Here is a 27,533-nt window from a genome sequence, read left to right on the forward strand (position 1 = left end):
GCACCAATACCAGTCCTCCCCAAACCATCTTGTAGGTATCCTTCTCGAACACTGTTTTTACACCTGCATCATCTAGCTTGCTAACAGAAATCATATTTCTGGCTAATGCAGGAATATGTAGAACACCTGGAAGAATTCCAACCCTTCCACCTTGCAACTTCAACTTTAATTTTCCATGACCAACGATTCTAGCCTTCCTATCATCCCCCAAGAAGACATCACCACCATCATATTTCTCATACTCGCAGAACCACTCTATATGGGGAGTGAAGTGAAAGGATGCACTTGAGTCAATCAACCATGCCTCATGATCTACATGTGTACTTGAACAAGCCAAGTACACATCCCCACCTTCATCTGAGGTGGTTTTCACCTCTACAGAAGGAGCCTCATCAGATCCCTTTCCTTTGTCAGGAGCTTTAGAATTACAGTCCCTTTTGTAGTGCCCTTCCTTTCCACATTTCGAGCACACCACCATTGCAAGTTTTCTTGGAGATTTAGATCTCCCACTCGATGACTTATTTTTATTTCTATTATGGGTCCACCCTCGTACAGACAAGGCATCACCATTTTGGATCTCCATATTTTTCCATCTCATATCCTCCGTCAGCAAAGATGAGACTATTTCATCAAAATGCAAGGCAGTTGCATTGCTACCTATTGCAATAACCAGACTATCCCATGAATCTGGTAGAGAACACAACAAACTGATGCACTTATCTTCATTTGAAATTTTAATATCAATAGATGCTAACTAACTTACCACAATATTAAATGCATTCATATGCTCTGTCACTGAGTCTCCATCTTTCGTCCTCAGGTTATACAACATTTTTTCGCAGGAACAGTTTATTCACTAGAGACTTAGATTGGTACAAAGTCCCTAACTTGTCCCACAAAACCTTCGTCGTAGCTTCCCCTAATACATTCAGCAATACTGAATCTGAGACACATAATCATATTATGCTCTTTGCCTTCCGATCCAACTTCTTCCATTCTTCATTAGACACTCCCGTTGTTTTAGTACCCGGATCTACCACGATCCACTGGTCTTTATCCACCAATAGATCCTCCATCTTGAGTTTCCACAACTCAAAACTCTGACCATTAAATTTCTCGATCTCTATCTTTCCACTACTCACCATCTTCTTTCACCACCAAAATCGATCTCGCAGATCTCCCATTGAATAGGGTCTACCACAGGCCCGAGTGAAACCCCTCAGCAACAAAGGCATCCCCTTGAAGCCAAAATAGCTTTGATACCAAATGTAAGTTTTAACCTCGTACAGAAATTACCTACATACGAATTCTAAAACACAGAAAATAAATAATGCGAGAGCAGAACACATAAAACACATATACACAGAGATTTTCCCAGGATCCCAAAACCGGGACTACCAGCTTGATTTTTCATTATCTTCCTTTCAATGTTACAATACATATTTATACATGCCGAAGCATCCATTACCATGGACCAAAAAACCATCGCGTCCAATACCATGGACCAAAAACCATCGCGTCCAATACCATGGACCGAAAAACCATCGCGTCCAAAAAACATGTGCGAAAATCATGCACAAAACCATAGGTGGGTCCGCCCAACCTAACATAGGGTCCAAAACCAAAATTTTCCGGGGCGCTGCCTCGGACCCCATAAAGTGGGGTTACGGGTGCCCTTTAAACCCCCTGTTAACTACGTGGAAAGAATATAACACAACCCAACAGCAAGAAGAGATTTCACAAGAAGTTCAGGCTCTTTGACACATATAGGCAGGCTGCCCGCTTAGACAACATGCCGGTTACAAAGGAGAATATCACACACTACGTGGTTGAACCTATGAGAATGTATACAAAGTTGGTGACCTTAGGCAATCAGGTGAATGCCAAAAGGACCACCCTCATACCAGATGCCCTTGAGTGCCAGCACAAACACAATGAGGAACAACCACAGATCGCCCCCATTGCAGTTGAGTACAAGCTTTGGCACACTTACCTAATGGAGCAACTCCACCTGGACATTCCAAAACTTTCTATTGTCAAGTTGATAGGGTAGATTTTTCTCATTTTGTGAATTTGGAAAATTAGGATAGAGTAGGAGAGTTATGGAATGAGAAGAGTCATGAGGAAGTCTAAAGGTCACAAGGTAGTTGAAAGGTCATGAGGAAGTCCAAGTGTCAGGGGTAGGCCAAAGGTCACCCTCATTTTATAAATATGTCCTCATGGCACATTGCAAAGGATGTTTTTTAGCTGAGGACTTATTTTTTTGGGACAACATTGTTTTGAAAGGACTTGTGCTCTTCTAATATATGCAAGGAGTAATAGTTGTTTTCCGTTATTGGATTGGATGAATCCTTCATGTTGTGGTGCCATGGATATTAGTTGCTTGATGGATCAAATGTTCCTGAGAGTTGTTTAATGAGTGGTCTTCTCATGTGTCTCCCTGTGCTATGAATCTTGTTTTGCAACATATGGATGGTATATGATATGCTAACTCTATGCTTGTATTGATGAACTATTTCGTTGATATTGGCATGATATTATCGTTGACTGTCCATTTCCTTACACTTATAGATGCTTAGTTGTTGTGAACTATTTTATAGTTGTTGAGCACATTCTTTACATAAGAATGATCTTATCTTAAGTTTTGCTAACAATTACTTTATGTGAGATTCATCTGGTTGATTTATGATCTTGCTATTTATTGTATTCATGTTATGAACATTTGTCAGTTATTTCCTTGTGTTTATTGAAGTCCATATGCTCAATTGAGTCGGTACCCCATCTATGTCCAAAGAAAACTCAACTCACTTGAGTGGAAGTCGGGCCTACACACCGAACAGGATTGTTATAGACATTTTTGTGCCTTACAGCATTGAGCATGAAATGTCCATAATATAACGGATCCAAAGTCCCTAAACATGTTGTTCCTACCCCTAGAGGAACAAGGCTAACTAACCACAACAATTCACAGAAGTTCTCCACCTGAAACCACTCAAAAACAAGTCAATTCAGGATCATGTCAACTGCTCCACTGAGCATCTACGCTGAATTTCAACTGCTACACTGGCTACCTGCGTTGAATGTCAACTCCAACAAAGGCTACCTGCGTTGAGCGAGTTCGGACAAGTGGCAGGCTCATTCCTCAATGTGTCAATGCTCAGGAAGCTTCCAAAATGACACTTGCCTCAGGGAATTCGACTGGTGATGAGTAAGAGGTTCCAAATCTCCAAGTGGAAGCAAGAACCTACAAGTGGACTCAAGAACTGAGAGAGGGAGAGGACACTAGTCAGATCTCAAGCTGACTCATCCTCTCTCCAAAATAACTATATATAGATCTCTCCTCCATGAGATCTAGAAGCTGGAATTTTGTTATTGCAAAGAATTGTTGTTGGTTTGAGACTGGAAACATTGGGTGCTTAATGCTTTGAAGGGAGCTGAAGAAGGAATTCCATTCTGTTGGGAAGGAGATGCTGGATTGGAGCCCTCTGGGTTGTATCTCTTCCTGAACCTTGTTCTCAATCAATAAAGCTATCTTGGTTTTCTCCTATATACTAGTGTATTTGTATGATTGCATTAGTGTATTTGATTTACTTCTAATCCTGAATCATTTATGAATATGAATATTTGCCTTTGGGTTGTGTTCTTCTCTTGTCGCAAGTAGCTGTTCTCTTGTCACAGGTAGCTGTTCTCTTGTGATCTCGTGGGAATCAAGTAGTTGTTCTCTTGAGCAAGAGAGGAGGCAAGTAGCTGTGAACACCCAAAGAGAAGAGGATCTAGATCGAGGGACAAACGGAAGACAACGGTAAGTCTATCGATCTCCCCTCTTTCACATTTCATAAAGGAAGAAACCAGAATAGTTGTATCTGTTTGTTGCTAAGGCACTGTCACACCTTAGGTGGATAGGATTGTCCTGCAAAGGCATTTTTCCCCACAACAAATTGGCGACTCCGCTGGGGAGATTTGTTTTAGTAATTTTATTTGTGTTTACATCATTGTGTGCTTCATAGACTCAACAGCAACAATCGAACTGCTTCTGCAAAGTAGACTGTTGCTGCCTTGATCCTTCACTGGATTTTGTCTATGATCTGAACAATGGACTCAAAAATGACTTGATAATCCTTGTGATAGTCTTTAGTACCCTCTCAAAGCATCCCTCTGTTTATACCTTGCTTGTGTTTCTGATTTGGCCTGAAACAGTTGATTTTTGAGCATTTTGTGACCCAGAACCCAGGGGAAACGAGAGTTTCTCCTTCAGCGCAGACACTGTGAAGGCAGTTTGCATTTCAACGCAGGTCCCGTGAAGGCTACCTGCGCTGAATGTCAAACCCATAGTGTTGGACTTGCACTGAACCAATTTAGCCTTATGCAGCTGGGGTTCTCTGCTGTCTGTTGCCATGTTTTGATCTCTGTTTTTGCAGCTTTTAACCAGCATAGGTACCAGTCTGATAACCCCTTTTCTTTGCTTAGATTCCGCCTCCTTTTGTAAAAAAAAAACTGTGAGTGTTTTTATGTGTTTGTGGCATCATTTACAGTTTTCCTTTGCATGAGTAAAGTAGTCATCCTGTAGCCTTTGATTCAGATCTGATTGATTGTGATCTTAGAAGAGAGTTCATTGGCTGTTTGCAAATTGGTTATAGATTTACTTTTGCTTATTGGTTTGAATTTGTCTCTTTTGAAGTGTCAAAACAAGTCTTTATTTCGAAAATCGTTAAGTAGTGTAATCTCTTCTACCTTCTCTGATTTCGAAAAAGTGAACTTGTTTGTATTGATCATTTAAAAGCAAATTCAAAGTTGTGCAAAAAGCTTTCTTTGTAGGCATTAATACTAAGAAAGCAGAAAACAAACACCTGCATTGTGCATTTTGCATTTGATAGTTTGCATGTTGGATTTAGGAAAAGTGCATTAGAGTGTGCTGATTGCTCTTTGAGAAAAGATGGTGTCTTTCTTTTCCCTTAGTAGCTAGGATTTTCAAAGTTGAAAAGATAATAAAGCTTGCTTATCATCTTTAGACTGCATTTAGGAATTTGTATCATACATCTCGTGGTGAACCTTGAAAGGCAAACTTTAAGAAGATCAACCTAAAATAAACTGAATGAACCTAACAACGCTTTGTAACATAACGCACAACATAGAGGTCTAGGCTAGAGACGTGTTCCGGCGTCGTTAAGCCTAGTGACTGTCGATCTCGTGGAAGGTGGGTGATTCCTCCTGAGGGACGATAGCGCTAGTACGGATTGTGCTCCCACGTACCGTCGCATATATATTGGGAGACCCCTATAGGCATATATCTTTTATCCTTAGGAAACCGTGTCGGCCGCCCTACTGATCGCAATGCAGTGAACACAGCATTCACGAAGATCGACCGCCCGTACCTTAAAAATTATTCTGCGGTTTTGCGAAAAGTTTGGCACACCCTCTGCCTAGAACTCCAGAGCAGTTTCTTTTGGCCTTTTTCAGACTCTATAACAGAAAAATTCCATCCGAGCATTTGTCACTTCGGGCTCGTTAAAACATCGAAGGAGACTAGAGTCATCTTTAGCTTTTTCTCGACTCTTTAAAAGTGAAAAAGCAAGTTGTGTCTAAAGCGTCGTTAACAATTTATTTTAAACGGAACAATCACCCTTTATTCCCGCGTTGATCTTTAGGTTGAAAAGATGGAGCACACCAACCAAGGAATTCCTCTTGGTGGAAATCCTAGTCCCTTCTCCTCTTGGGGAGATGTTGGTGCGCCCCACATGGCCACATTGTCGCTTCCAGGACTGACAATTGGCCTACCAGTCTGGCTCTTTTCAACCAATGTCGTTCAGAATACCACCATTCCTGAACAGTCGAGTCAACAGTTAGATCAGACAAGAGTTGCCTCCCAGCCTTCCACTTCATCTTCCTCCCCTCCTTCCTCTTCGCTTGACGGAACTGGTCGAACAAAAAACCGGGTTCCTAAGGAGAAGAAGGAGAAGAAGAAGAAAGAAAAGAAGAAGAAGGAGCCTAAGGCGACTGGGGGCAAACAAGCGTCATCTAACAAAAATCCACACACAGCACTCGTAAGGCCTAAATCGCCATGTGTCATATGCAAGGGAGACCACTTCCATAGAGATTGTCCCTGTATCCCCCGGATACTAAGGGACTGGTCCCCCCGTTTGCACAATTCGGTAGCATCGACCTCTGATAGCCATGTCGACTGCTCACCATCAACTAGTGGGAGTGAAGCCCCAGGATAGAGCGGGAAAGCTAAATTTCCCTGCAGACTGTGTGAAGGCGATCACGCCATCCACCGTTGTCCCTTCTTAGACGAGGCAAAAAGAGTTCTGGAAGATCGCTCGATTTTACGAGCACATCTCCCTCCTGGATATCAAAGACTCCTGCCAAGTCCCTCACTAGTTGAGAACCCGGCTGACCCACCCAGGTGGTCAGCCGAAGCACCTATCATCGAAGATGAACCGTCTGGATCCATGCCTGACGAAAGTCAAAAGGTTGATACGACAGTTGACCCGGTTTTGCCTTCAGAGGCTCTATCTTCGAATGATACCATCACAGAGGAGAATAAAGACGACACCATCCAAATTCTTTTCATCAACACTGACTCTGATGAACAAGGCGGCAATGCCACCATTCCTTTATCGCAGGAAGGAAGTTCGTCAGAGCGATATCCGGCCGTATATTCGGTCCCACCACCAAGCAACCTGGTTGTGTCCTTTGATTGGAACCAACTAGGCAGACCCCGGTTGCCAGCAAGCATACCATTCAGAATAATCGTTCAAATATACAGAATGGTAATGGTTGGCACTATCATTGATGAGGGGGCATCTGTGAGTATCCTTTCCTCTATTGCTTGGAAAGCGCTTGGTTCGCCATCGCTTTTGCCTGAGATGAGAAGTCTATCGGGCTTTGATAAAGAAACCAGTCGACCTTTAGGGATCCTCCCCAATGTGCCTATAACATTGAAAGGGAAGACCGTTCAAATGAACATGATGGTCGTTCAAGGACCCTTGGATTATAACCTACTCCTTGGATGAGACTATATATATTGCATGAGAGCTATAGTCTCCACACTCTTTAGAGTAATGTGTTTTCCGCATGAAGGAAGAATGGTCAAGCTCGTAAACCAACTTTCGTTTCCCGGATCACGCATCGCAAATAGTCATGTACCATCCCTAAATGGTCTATTCATGCAAGAAGTGTCTCAACCCACGGTCCATCCTCCTGATGAGCGCGAGTAATCCGGGAGGATATGACCGGAACGTAGGGGGCATGCGTCCTGGCCTGCTTCGGCAGGAAAACTTTGGGTATAGGGTAGGTTTCCGTGGGAGAATATGACTAGTCCGTACCCCGTCCGTGGTTGGAAGAGGGGTTGTTCTGGAATAAGATTCTCTTGTCAAAGTTATGTGAGAGGGCGGGGGTCGTCACTCACCTTTGTTTATTTCGGTAGACATTGCCGAGGAAGTGTTTTGTTTGAAAGATTAACGAGACAATCTTTGGGTAACCTAAAAGAGGTAGGCCTCTCCCGGTAAAACAAATGTTTTATCTACAAATTGAGGGGTAACCTTGAAATCGTACTTTATACCTGGGGGCATGCAAACCTTTCGGAGTGCAAGCAAGGGGCGGCTATTTATTTTTTAAATTTTTAGGACCTCTAACCCTTTAAACTCGTAGGATTAGTCGTTTCCAAACTTGCATAAAGAGAGGATGGGGAGTAAAGCTTAGTGAGATGAAGCTCCATAAAAAATAGAATCTTGATGAGACACTCTTATCAAATGACTGGGTAATCGAGCAGTTTTAGCATAAAGTTCATGCTCGTTAAAAAATAAACGCAAGAACGAGCAGTTTTAGCATAAAGTTCATGCTCGTTAAAAAATAAACGCAAGATCCGAGCAGTTTTAGCACATAGTTCATGCTCGTTAAAAAATAAACATAAGCTCGAGCAAGTGTTTCCACCTGTGTTTAAGCTCGTTAAAAAATGAACTATCCCGGTAAATAACCACTGTGAATGTAATATCATCAGCCATTAAAGCCTTGGTCGTGTTTGCACCTGCCACCTCCACTTTTCATTTGGCCGATCGTTCACCTCCATATGATTGTTTACCCATTTTGAGGAACAACTGCGAAGAGTGATTTCACCTAGCCATCCTTATGACACTGCCGTGATTGGAAAATTCCAACCTGTACCTGGAATCTGCTGCTAACCCTGTTTATCACTCGTTCCTCAAAAGACGAGTCTTCTTTAAGCTCTTTTCAACTGACTCGTAAAATATGAAAAGATTGCCGAGTTTTAGCCTTCCAGCTCGTTAAAGGACGGGAAGAGCCATCCCTCCTCTAGATTTTAATCTTTTTGGACCTGAGGGATTATTGCACAAAAAGATCAAGCACTTGTTTTATTCGGCTCGTTAAAACTATCGAAAACTCATCCCTCCTGTATTGTTTTATACTTTTTCAGACTTAAGGGATTAGATGACGAAAAAGGAATTTTGGAGTTGACTTTATGTACCTTTTCAGAATCTCTAAAAATGAAAAGGACCGAGTTATCCTTGTCGTTAGACTCGTTAAAATTATTAAATAGCGACAAACTTGTCTTTAGATGAGAACGAGTTTCACTATCGCTAGGCTCGTTAAAACATAGCGATGGGCTTGCCCGAAGGGCAGGTTATAGAACAAGCATATGTTATCCTCCTCAAGCTTGACAAAAATAAAGAGGTACTGGTCAGCAATGACTGGGGAAAAATTGGGAGAAACTAAAGAAAACTTTGATGGTAGCAAGTTGCACTTGAACATGACACTTTTCCTCCGTATCACAATCGGGTTGGGTTGTTTCATTCACCGGTCACATCACCATGGTCTCCCCATACCATCCATATTTGGGGTAATGCTACCGATCCATCGCATCAGTGTCGACATATGTTCAAGAGAAGTCGTTCAGAAAGAGTCAACCGGGTCCCATCCACTGCCATACATTATCCTTCATCCATTCATGACCGCCACCCTGAATCATATGTCACAGATCGTTTTCACCTCCATTAAAATCATTAGCTCCGTTCCATGTCACTGATGTGGGATTCATCAAGGCCCTCCTTTGACGGATCGCTTCTTGTCGACATCAGCTCATTATCCAAGAAGTTGATCTAGGAACAACCCCTTCAGTACTTTGAAGCTTGCATGGCTCAATGGCAAGTTTCTCACTTCCGGCGACAGGTATACATCAATGACCTTCGACCAGAAGATTTTGTGTGGTGTTCGACGCCAAGTCCTTTATTCACACCACGTGAATTGTACTGCAGTACCTTGAGGGTCATTATCATTATCGGTGATTCCTCTCGCGCTTGTTAACGGTTTACATCATTGACTGGTAATCAAGCGATGTCTTTCCATGTTCGACTTCAGCGCAATTCTCACATGGATCGACTTGTACTTAGAGTGAAGATCGAACGAGTTTGAAGACCCCAGATCTAGTTTCATCCATCCAGGCTGCGATATATATTCAGGAAAGATAAAGACATTTGACATGTACATCATTGCAGCAGATGATCATCCTACTCAAAGGATGATAATTTCGCCAAAATTATCAGTCTACCATCAGACGATCGTCTGTTCTATGTACAAAAATGAATTTATAAAGCTGAGCATGGGAATGCCCACCTCAGCTAGATCATGAAAGCAGTATGAATCATAATTTATTGTATTGTATCTTATTACAGGTTTCCTCCCAGCAAATGGATGAACTTCGGACCCTCCTGGACAAAGCATTTCACCCGATAAACGGCCTCATACTTTAGGGGGCAACTGTTATAGACATTTTTGTGCCTTACAGCATTGAGCATGAAATGTCCATAATCTAAGGGATCCAAAGTCCCTAAACATGTTGTTCCTACCCCTAGAGGAACAAGGCTAACTAACCACAGCAATTCACAGAAGTTCTCCACCTGAAACCACTCAAAAACAAGTCAATTCAGGATCATGTCAACTGCTCCACTGAGCATCTGCGCTGAATGTAAACTGCTACACTGGCTACCTGCGTTGAATGTCAACTCCAACAAAGGCTACCTGCGCTGAGCGAGTTTGGACAAGTGGCAGGCTCATTCCTCAATGTGTCAATGCTCAGGAAGCTTCCAAAATGACACTTGCCTCAGGGAATTCGACTGGTGATGAGTAAGAGGTTCCAAATCTCCAAGTGGAAGCAAGAACCTCCAAGTGGACTCAAGAACTGAGAGAGGGAGAGGGCACTAGTCAGATCTCAAGCTGACTCATCCTCTCTCCAAAATAACTATATATAGATCTCTCCTCCATGAGATCTAGAGGCTGGAATTTTGTTATTGCAAAGAATTATTGTTGGTTTGAGACTGGAAACATTGGGTGCTTAATGCTTTGAAGGGAGCTGAAGAAGGAATTCCATTCTGCTGGGAAGGAGATGCTGGATTGGAGCCCTCTAGGTTGTATCTCTTCCTGAACCTTGTTATCAATCAATAAAGCTATCTTGGTTTTCTCCTATATACTGGTGTATTTGTATGATTGCATTAGTGTATTTGATTTACTTCTAATCCTGAATCATTTATGAATATGAATATTTGCCTTTGGGTTGTGTTCTTCTCTTGTCGCAAGTAGTTGTTCTCTTGTCACAGGTAGCTGTTCTCTTGTGATCTCGTGGGAATCAAGTAGCTGTTCTCTTGAGCAAGCGAGGAGGCAAGTAGCTGTGAACACCCAAAGAGAAGAGGATCTAGATCGAGGGACAAACGGAAGACAACGGTAAGTCTATCGATTTCCCCTCTTTCACATTTCATAAAGGAAGAAACCAGAATAGTTGTATTTGTTTGTTGCTAAGGCACTGTCACACCTTAGGTGGATAGGATCTTCCTGCATAGGCATTTTTCCCCACAACAAGGATCCCTAAAACAAATGGTGTAAAATCTAGTTGAGATTCTACATCAGGGAGATCCCCTCGTTGTTGGCAGAGAATTTTGGCCCGTCAACATATTTTGGAACTAGAAGAAGGGACTAATGGCAGGTACCAACACATGCCCTCACACTGAAATTTCCAATCAAGCTAGTAACCAACCCCGTCCTCCCACCCTTAAAACACCTTATCATCCCTCTTTCAGTCCACCTTTCCCAAAGCCCCAGCTTGGGGATTCCTAGTCTACTCCACTTGAAGATGACCTAGGAGGAGAGGAACCTCCTCTCTTTGAAGTTACATATGACTAGTTGAGGGCCTTGCGCCCTATTACTCGTCAGTTCTCTAGGGGTCTAAAGTGAATTCTTGCCACTAGCTCCATGCCTAACTCGTGCACCTCCAGGCCTCATCACACGCGTCAAGGCATCTTGGTTAATTATGTGCCACATTTAATTAGGATGATTTTGGACAATTATGTAGACATTGTTGAATGGCTCTCAATTGGGGGGTTGGAAATTCCCCTGGAATCTGAAAGAGAAGACCCTATGAGTACAATTATAGGAGGAAACAATTAACCATGATAGGGAGAAACTCAGGGAAATGATCAACTGCCCTTGGAAGACACCCCTCTTAACAACCAACCTCTGAGAGGGAACAATGAAGGACCCCTAGGGCAAGGGACTAGAGACAATATCAGAGACTACATAAATTTTTACAATAACGAACAAATTTTTAGATTCCCTGGGAACCTGAGTAATTTCAGGAATACGAGAAACATTTGAGACCTAGGGCACCTGAGAGTCCCCTAAGGTAATGGAAAACAACCTCCCCGCACTAGTGGGGGGTCAGGCATGAAAAGTGACTCTGAGGGGAATCCCAATCACCCCCTTTTCCCTCCCCCACCAAGAGGCAATCATCGTCAACCTTTGGCTTGGATGGCTCAGTCCCCGTTGGGCATCCAAGGCCCCCTCCATGACATGCCTCGTCACCCCAAAAATCACCTCCCAAAGTTCGACCCCAAAAATGGGACCTCAGCTGACGATCACATCAGAAATTTCCACCCAACCTTGTAAATGATGAGAGTGCAACATGCCAATGTGGCTTGCCATATTTTCCCTCATACTTTCGAAAATAAGTCTGCAACTTGGTATCGATCACTACCTATAGCATCAATTCGAACTTGGGAAGAATTCTGAAAGACATTCCTTGATAATTTTTTGGAAGACAAGATGCATACTCCTAATCGAGCTTAGTACTCTGAAGTTCCATAAGAAGGAAAAGGTGAAATATTTAGACCAACGATTCACTACAATCTTGAATAAATTTCTGACAGGCATCACTCTTGACGATTCCATCATTGTCAAATATTACACTAGAGCCCTCTCATGGGACATCAATATGTTCATCAAACGTGAGGTTAAAACCACCTTATTGGAGAACTTTGCAATAGCTCTTGTAGTAGAGAATGATTTGTTATCTATAGGTGCCCTCGAGCATGACTCCTGAGAGGAAACCAAACCATCTGCCAAAAAATCAAGCCTCGACTAGTAATTCCACCAATAAGGACAAGGATTCCTTCGATTTCGAGGGGTTAGCCAAATCCTTAAAGAAATTAATGAATGAGGTTTCTAAGTTGAAAAGGAATACTAGTGAATCCTCCTCGGGAGGAAAATCCGCCAAACCTTTCTTCCAAAAGACCAATAATCCACCCGCAAAATTGTCTCAAGGGTCCAATACAAATTTCAATGTAGAAGAGCTAGGAAAAGACAATTTCTGCACTTTCCACCAGGCCTCTCATTCCGAAAAGACCTACCCGCAATGGCTCCACAACATGACTGTTGTAGTGACCCAGCTCTTGGAAGATCAAGCCATAGGGGAGGGTGAAGAAGAATCCAATGATCCAGAAGAGGAAACCATGCCTCCCAATGATGACACTCCTTCCGTTGTTCTAGCATTCGATTCATGTGTAAGGAAGAGGTTCAGGCCTTTCAAGAAGCCATTGTAGGAGACACCCCCACTAAGCCTCCAAAAAATTACAGCCTCAGGAGCAAGGGGCCAGTATCTAACTCCACCCTAGAAGAAAATAAAAGGGCTTTGTTGAGAAGGATCCTTCCACCTAACAACACAAGTCAACCATCCACCCCTTCCCCTAAGGAGGCATCTAGCCAAAGCCCGAAGGATCCCTTGACGAGTGGTAAAGGAAACACCTCCGCATCCGGAGTCTCAACCAAAGCCAGTTTAGCCAAAACCACCACGTCCCCACAAGTCTCCCCAGAAAGCACTTCGTCCATGGACTTGGGGTACAATATTATTGAGGATATGAAAAATATGTGAGCCAACATCTCATTTTATGAGCTTGCCAAGTTAGCTAGCCAGCGCAAGCTAATCGCCAAAACCTTCGCCACCTTGTCAGCAACCTCTAAGGTTTCCCCTTCGGCCAGGACTAACTCTCCCAGTCAATCTCGAGTTGTGATTGACCTCCAAGCCATTGTAAATGTCACAAATGCAAACTTGAGAGGTTCAACTCCCCTGTTCCTTCTAACCTTCGAATTATTCAACTACAATGTGCATAATTGCCTCGTCGACTGATCCGGATTTAAACAGGAATGCAACAAATTACAGAGATAACCATATACACAAAGATGCAGCGGAAATAATACTTCATTTCATTAATGGAAAATACTGAAATATGCTTACAACCAGAAATGGAAATAAACCAGCTAGGGCGATGGTAGCTTATCTCTGAGAAGAGATGTGATGGCTACATGCCTCTGAATTGTGTTACAATGAGGCTCGAAGGCCTATTTATTGTTGAGAAACAATGGAAAACCCTTCACATTCCAAAACCTAACCCTAGGAGATGAAACGCCAAACTGTGGGCCCCGTTTAGGGGTAAATTGGTACATCAACTTCCCGGGGTCGTAACTTTGGCATATGATCTCCGTTTGACGCGTACAATAGCTCATTAGAAAGATCTATCTGAGCAATATCATTGTTGGAACGGGCAACATCGGTCCATTTCATGGACCCATGTTGCCCCTGGATTCCCCAAAAAACGTCGTTTAGGGCCTCAAAACGGCTCCGGAAGTTCAGGACCCGAAAAACTGCTAAAAATAGTAAGTTGTGCTACAATTAAGGAAACTGAAAATGCTGAGAAAGACAATGGTGGGGGTCCAGGTGGACTTGGCAGGTGGCCACCAATATCCACCTGGATCATTCCTCCCCCATTAGGAAGCAATGGTCCCCATTGCGTTGAGCTCCTCCATGAGATGAGGAAACTTCTGCTGAACTTGTTCCCTGGTGAGCCACTTGCCCTGCTGAAGGAGTTGGCCTGCTTTGACAACTCGATACAGTTGGATATTCTGTTGGCGAGTGTTCTTGATCTGTGTGTCCATGATTCGATCAGTTGCAGCTTGTTCCATGCAATCTGGATTTAATTCTGTGGGTTTGAGCTGTTCTGCAATGTCGGATGTGTCTAGCGATGGTGGAAAGTATGGCCGAAGGCGGTCCACATTGAACACTAGGTGCAAGCCAAGGAATGGGGGAATGCTGAGCTCAAATGCATTGTTTCCCATAGCCTTAGTAATGGTGTAAGGACCATATCGGAGTGGTCTCAATTTCCGATAGGCTCCAGTAAGGCGTTCCTTTTGCAAATGCAACCAGACTTTGTCGCCCACCTGAAACTTGTGTGGCACCCGGTGTTGATCATGTCGCTGCTTATACTTGGCATTTGATTTCTCAAGAATGTCATGAACCTACTGGCGAATATGTTGGATGCGCTCAATGAAGCTGGTGGCCTTATCTATTTCGGACTGGACATGAGCTGAATTCATGTGAGTAGCTGCAAGGGGCATGGCCACATCAATGGGGCATAGTGGCTGGAATCCCAAACCCACCTGAAAAGGGCTATGGCCAGTGGAGCTGTGAAGAGCTCGGTTGTAGCTGTGCTAAACATAGGGGAGGCTCTCGTCCCATGTGCGTGGATGCTTTGAGTTATACATGCGCAGAATGTGCACAATCATCCTGTTGACAACCTCTGTATGGCCATCAGTTTGAGGATGGAAGGCTGTGGACTTCGTGAGTTTGGTGTCCAACATTGACTAGAGACTGGACCAAAATGTGCTGAGAAACCGACTGTCCCGATCTGAGATGATAGACTGTGGGATCCCAAAGTGCACCCACACTCGTTCAAAGAAGAGTTTAGCAGTGGCTTCTGCTGTGATATTCTTCTTGCAGGCCATCATAATGGCCATCTTCGAGAACCTGTCGACGACCACAAAAACACAGTCATTTCCATGCTTAGTGGAAGGAAGGCCTGACATGTAATCCATGGAGATGGATTCCCAAGGTCGACTAGGGGTAGGCAACGGGGTATAGAGGCCGTGCTTCTTAATGGTCGGTTTGGCAATGGCACAGGCAGTACATGATCGGATGTACTTCCCAACATCATGTCGAAGATTCGGCCAATAGAAATAATTTTGCAGTACTGCCACTATTTTCTCGACCCCGAAATGCCCAGCAGCCTGACTGTAGTGTGCTTCCCAAATCATCTTGGCACGCTCGCTTGAAGGAACACAAAGGTGACCGAGGTGGCATAATAGGGCGTCCTGGAGGTGAAAATCTGCAACATGCCGACCCTCCAAGAGTGTCTGGTATGTGTGGCCGAATTCTGGGTCGCTTTTGTAGAGAAGTGGCCAATCAGAGTCTCGTGCCCACAAGAGTTGAGCACCGTGGTTAGCGCCATGATCGGTGGCCGACTGAGGCAATCTGCAACATTATTGGTGCTGCCCTTTTTATACTTGATATTCAAGTGAAACTGTTGCAGATATGTAGACCACTTCTAATGGCGATCATTCTGCAATTTCCCTTGGGTCTGTATGAACTGCAGAGGTCGGTGGTCTGTGTGGATGACCGTTTCCTTCCCCAAAATGTAATGCTTCCATTGTCGGCAGGCCTGTACAATGGAATACATCTCTCTATCATAAGTGGGGTACTTCCGGACTGTGTCTGAAAGTGTTTGACTGTGATATGCCACTGGATGTCCATGTTGAGTAAGGACTGCCCCAATAGCATAGTCAGAGGCATCTGTCTCGACCTCAAATGGTTTTTGTAAATCTAGTAATGCGAGCACTGGTGCCGTGCAGAGGCGATCCTTCAATTCCCTGAATGCCTTCTGTTGAGATTCAGACCAAAAGAATTTTGCTTTCGCCCCGCCCTTGGTGACTTGACTCAAGGGCCAAGCAATATGAGAAAACCCCAACACAAACCTGCGGTAGAAGTTGGCAAGACCTAGAAAGTTGCAGAGCTCTGTTAGAGTGGTTGGAGAGGGCCAATCCCGAATGACTTGGATCTTGGCTGGATCGACATGCACCCCCTGTTCATCAATGATGTATCCCAGATACTGAACCTGGGTCATGCCAAAAGTGCATTTCTCCAAATTGGCACATAGCTTGTGTTGCCGCAGTGTTTGGAGAACCTGCCGGATGTGGTGGAGGTGCTCTTCCCAACTCTGGCTGAAGATCAGAATGTCATCCAAGTATACTACTACAAAGGAGTTGGTGAATGGCCGCAAGATGTCATCCATTAGCCTCATAAAGGTTGCAGGAGCATTCGTCAATCCGAAAGGCATGACCAACCATTCGAAGAGGCCCTCCTTGGATTTGAAGGCAGTCTTCCACACATCGGAGGGTTCGATTGGTACCTGGTGATATCCTGACTTCAGATCGATCTTGCTGAAATATTTCACCCCCTTTAGTTGGTCTAGGAGGTCATCAATCCGCGGGATCGGGTACCTATTATGGACAGTGATCTTGTTCAGCGCCCGATAGTCAATACAGAGTCTCCACGTCCCATCCTTCTTCTGTACCAACACGATCGGGCTCCCACAGGGTGATGAACTCGGACGGATGTGACCTTTCTGCAGGAGCTCCTGAATCTGCCTCTTGATTTCATTGTTCTCCAGAACGGAGCGCCGATAAATTGGTCCATTAGGTAGCGGCGCACCTGGGGTCAGATCGATGGAGTGCTTGACTTGACAGTGCAGAGGAACCCCTGCCGGGGACGTGAAGATGTCCTCGTACTCCTCCACAACCTTGTCCATCTGTAGTTGTCGTGCAGAGGGACCCCGTTTGGAGGCCGCGGCCACTGTCTTCTTCTTTCCTTGAGGGCGTATCATCAGGAAAACAAATTTCCTGGTTTTGGAAATGATCTTACTGCATTGTTTTGCAGTAATCAAAGAGATGGCGGCAGGTGGTGCTACCTCTGGTATCCTGAACAACTTATTTTCCAATGTAATAATAACAGCACGGGGCCTTGATTCATACACAGCATGTCGCTTCCACAAGTATGGTTGTCTAGTAATACATCACAAACTTCAAGGGGAGCATGTCACACAATACCTCATCCGTGAAGGGCTTGATGTTGTATGGAAGGCGACACTGCTGGCTCACGCGAAGATCTCGTCCTTGGTGAAGCCACCCAATGGTGTATGGTTGTGGATGTGCTGTGGTCGGTAAGCCCAACCGCTTCACGACCTCTGCCGAAATGAGGTTCTTTTGACTCCCGCTATCAACAATGAACTGTATCGGGGAGCCCTTTACCCACATCTGGGAGTGGAAGAGACGCTCCTCCTCCTCTGGATCTTCGGGTTCATTTTTCTGGATCTTTGCGGTAGAAACAGTGGCGCTGGGATCCGCATCAATGATCTGCTTCCCTTTTCATACCCCTTATCGGGTTCTGACTCAGAGTCGGAACATGCATCTGATTCTGAAACCTTTAGCTCAGCCACCAGTGACTGCTTGGCCTGACACTCACTTGTGTTGTGAGTGGAGCTCTTATGGAACTCGCACCATTTTCCAGTGTCCTTTCTCGGCTTCGCGGCGCTGTTCTTTGCTTGCGGCTTCGGCTGGTTGTCTTGGGCTGTCCCGCCTTGGCTTTGTCCTTTGTTCTGTGGTTTAGGGGCACCTTTCCCCTGCTTTGGATTCGCAAATCCAAAGTCTCGCTTCTTTTGTTTAAACTTCTACTCGACCTTGATGGCATATCAGTATGCTGCGCCGAGCGAGGGGATGTTTAGGAATTGTATTTCTTCCTGGATGTACTTGTGCAGGCAGCCACGGTATTTGAGTATCAAATGTTGCTCTGAATCCTTGATACCCAACTTTGTGCGAAGGGTATGGAAAAGATTGGTGAACTCCGGCACGTCTTGGTCCCTTCCCTACCGCAGCGTGGTCCACTTTATGTATTCATCCTCATAGCTTCCGAAGGGGTAGTACTGCTCCTTGATGGCATCCCAGAACGAATCCCAGGTGGGTGCGGCTGAAAATAGTGAGCCAGTACTTTCATCCTTCTGCTCGCAGTAGGTTTCCCACCAGTCCTTGACGTGGGGAGCTGCTTTGAGAAGAGCAAAAACAATCTTTTCCCGACTCGAAAATTCATGAACAGAAAAATAACCCTCTAGCAGATTTAACCATTTATCTACGGCATCTGCGTCTATCTGACCCTCGAATATGGGGATTTCAAAATTAACTTGTACCTTAAAGGGTGTGGCGTTTCCAGAGTAGCTGCTGGAAGCCGATGCGTTGCTTCTGGGTAGCCGCTGAAGGATCTGGGCAAAGCTGTCCATCATCGCGTTCCGTTGTCGCTCGAGGGCTTCTTCGAGCAAGATTTTGATGGGATCTCCTGCCCCCTCGTCTTTATTCTCGTCCGCCATGGGAGGCCGTCGGGATTTGCAAGGCTGGTCTTGCAAAGGTTTAACCAGTTCAAGCCCTAACTCCTTATATCCCAACCTTGTTGGGGACATGCAAAGAAAAACAGAGAAAAAGCAGACCGCTCTGATACCACTGATCCGGATTTAAACAGGAACGCAACAAATTACAGAGATAACCATATACACAAAGATGCAGCGGAAATAATACTTCATTTCATTAATGGAAAATATTGAAATATGCTTACAACCAGAAATGGAAATAAACCAGCTAGGGCGATGGTAGCTTATCTCTGCGAAGAGATGTGATGGCTACATGCCTCTGAACTGTCTTACAATGAGGCTTGAAGGCCTATTTATTGTTGAGAAACAACGGAAAACCCTTCACATTCCAAAACCTAACCCTAGGAGATGAAACGCCAGACTGTGGGCCCCGTTTGGGGATAAATTGGTACATCAACTTCCCGGGGTCGTAACTTTGGCCTATGATCTCCGTTTGACGTGTACAATAGCTCATTAGAAAGATCTATCCGAGAACTATCATTGTTGGAACGGGCAACATCAGTCCATTCCTTGGACCCATGTTGCCTCTGGATTCCCCAAAAAACGTCGTTTAGGGCCTCAAAACGGCTCCGGAAGTTCAGGACCCGAAAAACTGCTAAAAATGGTAAGTTGTGCTACAATTAAGGAAACTGAAAATGCTGAGAAAGACAATGGTGGGGGTCCAGGTGGACTTGGCAGGTGGCCACCAATATCCACCTGGATCATCGACTCTAGTGCATCAACCAATGTCATGCCCTAGTCAGTATGCAAAAGGCTAAACATCCAACCCGAGAAGACGGATGCTAAGATCATTCAATGGGATAGCTCCAAAGTCCTTGATGTTGGAAAATTAAACAACATAATAATCAGGTTATCTTCTGACTCTCGGGTGCACCAACGCATCGACATAATTGTAGTTGACATCCCAAAAGCCTATGGGTTACTACTTAGTAGGGACTGGTCCTGTAAACTCCAAGGTTATTTTATCACAGACTCGTCCCACTTGTGGTTGCCTATAAAGGAAAGAACAATAAAATCAGGGTTAACGATCAACCTTTCCAAAGGATGTAATGAGTCAATCAGCTTTGTTCAGGAGAAACTAAGAGTGTTTTTTCTTGAGGTAATGATGGGTTGTTACCGATCCAAATCATCGCCCATCCCACCTGATACCCAGTTGCAACTCCCATCACACACCCCAGCTGATGAAAATGAAATTTGTACTCTAAATCTACATACTCCAGACCTGCCTATGCTTAATGATGAAATTTGGACACTATATTATGACAGGTCCAAGACTCACAATGGGGCTGGAGCAGGCTACATCCTCATGGACCCCAAAAGGAACACATTTTTAATTCCTACAGGTTAGAGTTCCAATGCACCAACAACACCACAGAGTACAAGGCGCTAATCCTTGGCCTCAAGAAATCTATTGACCTGAAAGCTAAATGTTTAAAGGTGATCAGTGACTCTGAAATAATTACAAGATAGCTATGAAACACAATTCATTGTTTATCACCACACCTGAAGAACTACCAGCAAGAGGTATGGCACCTGATTGGTTATTTTAAATCTTTCAATATTAGTTTTTTTCTTAGATTCAATAACGTCGCTTTTGATACTCTGGAAAATGATGTAGCCGGATTCACACCTCTTAGGGATGGTTTTGTGATTGAAATTATTTATAAACCAGTCGTCCCTAATAATGTAACTAAATTATGTATTTTCAATGATGACCAACAGATATTGGATTTCATGGCAAACACAGAGGTGTTTAAAGATGCAACCATCAAAGAAGAGGAACATGAAAGGTCCTTGCAAGAAGAGGCAGACTCGCGTAAGGGGAACCCCATACCTAAAGGAGTGGTCACACTAGAAAAGTTATTTGATCTACAAAACTGCTTCTGAGGCCCGCCAAACACCAAAACACAGAGTTCCACTCTTTCACATGAGCAAGTCAACCTTGGGACTGAAGTCGACCCCAAATTCATTAACATAGGTTTGGGATGTTCCTCTGAGGAAATACAATCTCTCATCAACTTGTTCAAGAGGTACCGTGACATTTTCGCCTAGACATACGATGATCTAAAGACTTACAACACACGCATCATTCAACATGTTATTCCTACGAAAGAAGGGGTCAAACCATTTCAGCAGAAGTTGAGGAAAGTGCATCCCACATTAGAACCCCTCATCCAAAAAGAGGTCAAGAAGTTGTTAGACTCCCACATTAACTTTAAATTCAGGAATTCTACATGGGTTTCAAACCTTGTTTCGTTACGGAAAAAGTCTATCTAGATCCGTTTGTGTGTCAATTTCTAGAATCTCAATCAGGCGTTGGACAAAGACAATTACCCAGTCTCATCCATGGTGTTGTATCTTTGAGATGATAATGGTCAGCTATCATGCCAGGGCATCTAAGATAATTGTTTTGGGGGTTTTGTTTTAATTTGGAAGACCAATGTAGGAAACAGATTTAAAACAGTGAGGCCTAACCCTTTGAATAATATTAATATCAAAACAGAGGGCTGCTATTGAAATTCACATAGTGATATAGCTTGCATAGTGGTGAGAAGAAATAGAGAGGTGGTATGACTATCACAGTCTTCAAATTGAAGATTAAATAATCATAAGTAAGAAAACCTTTAAACTATGTTCAAAAGGTTTAACAAAATATGCTTAAGCTTACAACAGATGCTGATGATATTATGATTTAGAGGGAATTAATAAAACAAACAATTTATGTAATTCATTTTCATTATAAATTATCACTTCAGAAGCTTATAAGAATAATTGAAACACAATTGCTCCTACCTGGTTATCTTTGTAAAACATAAGAACATGAAGAAAAAACTGTGAAATAAAACTGGAAAAACTTACAGAAAAAACGAAACTGTATAAATTAGAATTCAGAATCCATTTGCTTTTGTATTAATGATTCAGAAAAGTCAAGTACATTCAATGCTTATAAATTCTTCTTTAAGGGCACAACCCTTAATAACTAATGAAAGAGAGTTATTTATACAAAATGAGAACTGAGAAAATATCTTAAACTATTTTACAAAAATAGATAATTACAAAATTAGGAATATAAACTGCTAGTCGACCAGGCACTATTTTGGTGCTGAGCTATTTGATGACTGTTGCTGAAAAAATTGAAAATTGTTGAACTTGTGATGACTATTCCTGTAAAAGATGAATGTTTTTTTATCACCCTCTAGTCTAGTAAATCAATTAATACTCCCCAGCGCTTCTTATCTAGGATAGATATTTTGGTTACCCTTCTATAAATTTCATCCATCTCTGTATACTTCATGAAAGTGGGTTTTACTAGAAATGTATGCCTAATCTCATATAAAATGAAGAAGGTGTCCCTGATTGCATTTGGCACCACTCTTGGTATTGTTGCACCCCTTATGTTTGTCACTGAAGCTGCATTGGTGCCTACCTCTGTAAGCTTTCGAACATAATCCTCAATAGGCATTAATTTGTCGTTAATTACAAGCATAGAGGGCAAACCCTCGCTGGTCAAGGGTTCAATCCTACTAAAAAATGCTAAACTATTGTATTCACATTGCTGCACTTTTCTTCCAACTAAAGGATCAGGTTCTTCTTGGTGATTATCTTCTTTACTTCCAGAATAGTTGTTGTCCTATCATTTATCCCTAATTCTTCAAGCTCATAGTTGTCTTTAGAGTTGAGGAACTTGATTACATCAGAAACAATTTCTGGCATATCCTCAAGTTGTTGAGAAATAGTTTCAACAGCGTTCTGAGCTTTCTCTAAGAGGTCTTTTTGATCAAACACTATCTTGATATAGATCCAGATATCCTTAATTGCTTCAGTAATTTCTTCCCACGGAATTTCTCTTGCCAAACCCAATTTGCTTCCAATGTAATATTGTTTAAGTTCCCTCTGCAATGTTTCAATCTGACCTTTTTCTCTCTGCAACTTAGCTGCATGTGAAGTGTCTACAACTGTTTTCATATGTTGTAACTCATTGAGTTCATTCTACAACTTCTTGATTTCTCCTGTCTAAATAGACAAGTTTTGAACAGCTTCAGCAAGTTGTCCAACTCCTTCTGCTACACCTGTAGCTGATGTTGTGGATGAAGTAGAAACCCTGGTTACGGGGATTTCTACAAGGGGTACTATATCCATCAGAGTTTGAGCTCTTTTGAAAACTTCCTCTTTCCCATTGACCAATTTCTCCATCTGCTCTTCCATTTGTTTTATCTGAATATTTTGTTCCATTATGAGCTTCATCATGTCAGACTTCTGAGTTTTAGTTTCTTCAATCTCTTTAGCCATTGGGTCCTTAGAAACTATAAATTTGAGTTGTTTCCTTAATGCTAAAAGCTCAACATTTTTCTTCTTCACAAGTTCTTCTGCAGCATTTATGTTGGAGGGATCATATCCCATCTTCACCGCCATATCTTCTAAAGTTTTGATCTTTGTGTCCTTTGCCAATGAGGAGACTTTCTCCAACTTGAGCTGTCACTGTGTGTTTGCTAAGGTAACCTGCAATTTTGACAAACTCATAGCAATATGAGTTAAAGTAGAAGAAATAATCTGTCTAGTTTGTTTGTGCATCTCACTTTGATTAATTGGATGCACATCCTTTACATTAAATTCAAAATAGGTCTACTTCTGATATTGTGCAGCAGTCCTAGGCTGTGGAATCTGAGCCTACAAAAAAGCCATCTGCATTTTACCCTTCTCAGAGTCAAATACTGAAAGAAGTCTGGCCTGAGACCTAGAGGAATCTTTCCAGAACTGTGTTTAGGTGTTCAACTTCAACTCTTCATTCTTCTTTTTAATCTCAATGAAAACATAAAATATGTCCTCCTCCTTGTCCTTCTGGATGCTTCCACTGGTCTGAATTACCTGATGTTCTTGAGAAGTAGTGGAATGAGTTGGAGACTGGGTAGGCTGTCCACCAGACTGTGTAAAGAGAATGGTCTCTCCAAACCCATCAAATGTGGTTTTTTGAGACTCATGTGTTGCACCAACAGTCACAGGGATCCTTGGTCTCTTTTTCCTATGCACAATCCTAAAGCCCTGGCTTAATGCTTCAGTTGTAGGGGATGACTATTCTTCCCTTGCTCTTTTAGCTTTCTTTTCCTGTGCAAGTGGAGTTTGCACATTTGATGTGGAAACTGCCTGTTCTTCAGCTTCTTAGAGGGTGTTCTCTGTCCACTCCAACTAATTTTTGTATTGTTTTATTTCTAGCCTAGATGTGGGGTAATATGTTGTAAACTTGTTTTCCACCCTGAGTTTAGAAATCATTCCCATTGGGTCATAAGACCAAGTGAAACTGAGACCAAACTTAATTTCCTTTAGCAACCTATATGTTTCTTATCCTGCTGCTCTAGTATTGTAGATGAATGGACCAACCTGAGCTTTGAGCTTGAATTGAGATTTCTTCTTTGCTGCCATAAAGTGTACTTCATCTACATTTAACCTTTACCTAATATATTCCAGTGCAAAGATTATGATGGGGAGGTACTTGGGAAATTTGTAGGGTGGAAGCTCACAACAATAAACCCTGATTTCTGTGTAGTTTTGGTAAAGAGGCCAACCTCCTATTGTGGCTTGGTCGACCAACTGAAATACTTTGACAATCTCATCACTGATTCTTGGTACTGCAGTACTGCTTATAAGACTGATAGCTGGATGAATAAAAAATTCTATGAACTGTTTATAGGTAAACTCTTCTTTCTCCTTCATTCCCATTGTAGTCCAAAAGATCATTGATTGTTGGTTGCCTTCCTGATCTAGCTTCTATAGGGTAAATGGAAATTTGTATCCTTCAAAATATATGAAAAGGTATACAAGTACTAAAGCATACTTGAATGCTTCTTCAGTGTTAAACTGGACAAATTTCTCATGTATGGCTTCAGCTAGGAATTGGCTGAAATTATAAATAACAGTGGGTTTGAAATTAGCAAAAAAGATAGATAAGAAACCTAGGATGGCATCATTAACATATTGATCACAGTTATAACCAAGCATATAAGACAAAATAGTGGTGATTTGCTTGGTTCTATCAGGGAACATGGATGAGTCATAAGGAGGGTTTCTTTTAGGCAAGGACTATCAATGGCTAGCAAAAGTTCAAGAGTCTAGGATCTTTTATTAAAATGCAGTTTTTGATAGGCCTCTATCAGGCTTTCATGGGAAAAAGGATGAGTTGGTGCAATAGTAAGGGCCTGCAACATCTTTTCAATGGACTCAACATTGATTAAACTGAGAATTTCTCCTGTGGGTGAAATGATTGCTCTTTGGATGGGAGCATAGGATTCATGGCATTTCCTGACAAATTCAAGTGCTCTGTGTATCTAAAGGAAACTTTAGTGGGGAAGGAGGGAGTGCCAAAGTCCTATTTCATTAGTCTGATCAATTAATTTATCTTCCATCAAACAATAAATTTCATATAAATCAAATTGAGAAGAAGTCTTAATGATTTTACAATCCCTGTCGACCAGGGGGTTATGGTGGAAGTCAACCTGTGGATGTACAAAAGGATTTGGGATTTTTGCAACTTCTTTTCCCTTAGGAGGCATTTATCAAATGAATTTGTAGACTGAAAATGTTGGAAATAGAAAAATTGGTCTGAAACAGGGTGGCTTACAGTAAAACAGTATGACTGAAAAGGAGACAAGTGGACCTAGATGTCGGCTTTCTTTTGAATATGAAAAAATAGTTGCTTAAGTGTCAGATCGTCTTTGAGCTATAAGGAGGCAAACTTTGAGTGATCAATTTGGTCACAGGAATGTACTGTGTAACCGTTTTCATGGAGGAACGGGGCTTTTAATGGAAAAATTGGAGCAAAGTTGTTGAATGAATGGTTAAAACTGCATTAATTATCTAACGGGATTAATTAACGAGTCTTAAATTCATGGGAGATGGTGAATTGAATGAACAACAGATAGGCAGCAGTTGATTGGATGGAGAAATGAGGTAGAGCGGATGTGGATGGCAACATGGAGTGGTGGTAAACGGTCGCATGTAAACCGCATTCGGGGGTAGCTTAAGGTGGTAAGTCGTTTCGAGATTTTTAGTCCTAAAAGACTAAAATAAGGCTAAGGTGGTTTAAGGTGGCGGTTTCGAAAACTGCTCACTTCAGACCCCCCCGCCGATAAAGTTTGGACAGCAAATGAGAGCTGAGGGATGTGGGCCATCGGATGTCGAGGGAGCATACGGGATGAAAGGTAAGGTGGAAGGGATTTAACATGTGAGGCGGAAGTGATGGTGGGGTCACGATTTAGACGGATGTGATGATTTGATGTTATGACGAATGAATGTTTGAAGTTAGGATATTGTAAAATACATTGGTAATAAGAATCCATAATTAAATCAAAATGCAACATCGCATGTAAGAATTATCCAATGTTACAACGTAGGATAAATCCTTGCATGCTCCAATAATTTCTCAAATTTCTACCTACCCTTTATACTCCTAATATTTTCATTTATTCATCTGAGTGCATTTAGGCTAGCAACTCAATATTTTCTTTTAATGACTAATCTACCTCTATCCCTTATTTCCTCCATTGGCTCAGATTAAACTGTTGAGCCAATTTTATTGCTACCTATTTCTACCTATTGACAAAAATTTAAATCAAATCTAATCATGCTTAAACTATACAATTGGATTAGATGAACTAGGTGTGGCATTTAAACAATCTGCACACAACTTTTAGTAGTGGCATTTGGATTTGCAACACTTTTAGAGTTTATTGTTTTTTGCTTTTCTTATTAACCTAACATTTATTTTTTCCTTCATTTTTTAGGGCATCTATTCTAACATTTTATTTGATATGTACTTATTCATAAAATATCCCTAACATTTTTTATTTAATATTATTTTTGTCCATATCCTAACTTAACATTTTTTTAAATATATTTTCTTTTTTTGACTAATTGATACTAACTTAGAAAAATCAAAAAATGCTATAACGTCGACTCCAACTAGGGACTGATTTCCCCTATAGAATGAAGAGAACCTACAGACCCATGTGCCTTCTCCTGGGGCTATAGAGACTTTGCTGTAAAAACCAACACTGACAGCTTGAAAAGTAAAATAAACCGGAGTTTTTACAATGATAGTAATGAAATCTACTTCAACTTCTCAGTATTGAATGTAATGTTTGAGAAACCTTCCATTAACAGGGTAAGTGGAAAATAGTTCCTCAAGATTTTGAAGCACAAAAGTGTTGTTTCCCTTTACTTAGGCAATAGCTAAAGGTCCAAACCATAGGTTGTCAAACTTTCCATGTTTTCCTTTATCTTCTCTTCTGGAATCCCATCTCAGAACTAGATCACCCGCCTTGAAGTTCCTTTCCCTAGCTCTTCTGTCAAACAGGTTCTTCATATTATTCTGATACTTTTTCAATTTATATTGAACTTCATCTCTATTTTCATTTAGTTCAATAATATGATTTATTCTCCTTGAAAAATCATCAGGTTCATCAGTTGAATCTTGCAGGAATTTTAAGACAGGGAAGGCCATGTTGGTAGTGAATATTGCATCTTTCCCATAAACTAGCTGAAAAGGAGACTTTCCTTTAGACCTCTTTAGATTAATCTTGTTTGCCTAGACTGCATAAATTAGATGAGAATCCCAGCTCTTTTTATGATCTGCTAAAGTCTTTTTTATCACCTTTACCAGACTTTTATTTGAATATTCTGCAAGACCATTACCTTGAGGGTAATAAGAAGTTGAATGATGTAACATAATTTAATATTTCTAGCAAAATTCAATCATTTTAACACTGGAAAATGCTACTGCATTATCAGTAACAATTTGTGTTGGACAACCAAACCTAGACAAGATATTTTCTTCAATGAATTTATTTACTACTGAATCAGTAGCATTTCTTACTAGAATTGCTTCCACCCATTTGGTAA

The sequence above is a fragment of the Pinus tabuliformis genome, chromosome 6, assembly GCF_031772625.1.
Source record: "Pinus tabuliformis cultivar Carrire ecotype Pingquan chromosome 6, CPIR1, whole genome shotgun sequence".
Taxonomy (NCBI): Eukaryota; Viridiplantae; Streptophyta; class Pinopsida; order Pinales; family Pinaceae; genus Pinus; species Pinus tabuliformis.